Consider the following 1,500-nt stretch of genomic DNA (forward strand, 5'->3'; position numbering starts at 1 on the left):
AAAGAAAATGGCGAGGACGAAGCAAGGGGAAAAAAAAGTGGTGATCGGGCATACACTTTGCTTTGATTACAAAGGGTATTTTTCTGGACTGTCAGCATGTCAACAGGCTTTGTGAATGTCAAGAGGCCAAGCAGGTGGGGGCAATGCGATGAGGAAGAGAGAGAGGGTTAATTAGTGAACTGATGATACTGTCAATATCAGTGTTAAAGCAATAATAGTATTAGTAAACGTATGCAAATGTATATGCACAAAAGTACTCTTTGTTTCAATGTTTCACCGTTCCATACATTATACTAATATCCACTACGACAACAAATCTTTCGAATTCATCTCTCTACACACAGATTATCACAATTCCACCACCAAATCCACAAAAACGAAATATTCCTTACACAAAACACCGTCTCTCAAACCACGAAACACAGGACAAAATAAAAAAAAACGTATTTAAAACTCAAAAAATCACCTTTTTTTCCCCTCCAATCACACTCCTCTTGCCCTTCCTTCGCGTACGATCCAAATTCTGTCACTATAAATCCCCTTTCGACACCATACCCCGAGGCAGAGGCGTTCACCGTTCGTCTGCTTTCTGTGGCACGGGAAATGACACTGACAGCGGCAGCGTGAGTCCGGAGGGGGTAGGGAGGGGAAGGGGCAAGGGACAGACCAAGCCTAGTGCATTCTCAGAACCGCCTTGCCGTGTGCCCTGGTCAGAAAGGTTGAAATGGGGCAAGATTTTCCTTCGTGGTTGCCAAGAGGGTGGCTTGGTTGCGTGTGTGGGCGTGACAAGTGGCTTGCTTGCGAGTGGCTTGTGTGATCGTTCCTATAGGTACTTGGGGGAATACTTGGTTTTGTCTGAGAGGGTAAGTGTGTGTGTTTGTATTTGTTTTTCATATGTTGTGGCTTGCGAGAGTGGCTTACAATAGTAGCTTACGAAAGTGGCTTGCGAGTGGCTTGCAATAACGGCTTGAGTGGCTTGCAACAGTAGCTTAAGAGAGTGGCTTGCAATTGAGGCTTAAGATAGTGCTTGCAATAATGTGTTTTTTTTTCATTAGTTTTTTTCACGTGATGTAATCTTTTTCTTTTCTTTTTCCTCTTAGATATGAGTGGAGTGTTGTTCGAATGATTTAAATCCGGGGAGAGATGGCTGTTGCTGATAATACACGTGAATCAAAACTGCTCTGAATAAGTTACGTTTCATTGTGATGACGGCGATAAGGACAAACTCTTGTTCTTTTGAAGGTCAATAACGTCTTTGCTTCTTTAAAAGAATAACTATAAGAAAGATGATGAAAAGAGGAAAATGAAAGGATGTGAAAAAAGAGGAAAAGAATTGAGGGATACGAAAAGGATGCGAAAGAGAGAGAGAGAGAGAGAGAGAGAGAGAGAGAGAGAGAGAGAGAGAGAGAGAGAGAGAGAGAGAGAGAGAGAAGGAAAGCGAAAGTGAGGAAGAGAAAAGGAAAGCGAGAATCAAAAAGAGAGAAGCTAAAGAAAAAGAAA

The 1,500-nt window shown here is 42.3% G+C and overlaps 1 protein-coding gene across 1 annotated transcript in view; it reads right to left on the reverse strand.

Annotated features, from left to right (window-relative positions):
• Positions 1–707, reverse strand: part of LOC119590428 — an 11,013-nt gene extending 10,306 nt beyond the window's left edge. Inside the window, 1 exon segment of the mRNA XM_037939096.1 lies at positions 467–707. The gene's annotated coding sequence lies outside the window, so the exon portion shown is untranslated.
• Between the last annotated feature and the right edge of the window lie 793 nt (positions 708–1,500).

This window comes from Penaeus monodon, chromosome 3 (genome assembly GCF_015228065.2).
Source record: "Penaeus monodon isolate SGIC_2016 chromosome 3, NSTDA_Pmon_1, whole genome shotgun sequence".
Taxonomy (NCBI): domain Eukaryota; kingdom Metazoa; phylum Arthropoda; class Malacostraca; order Decapoda; family Penaeidae; genus Penaeus; species Penaeus monodon.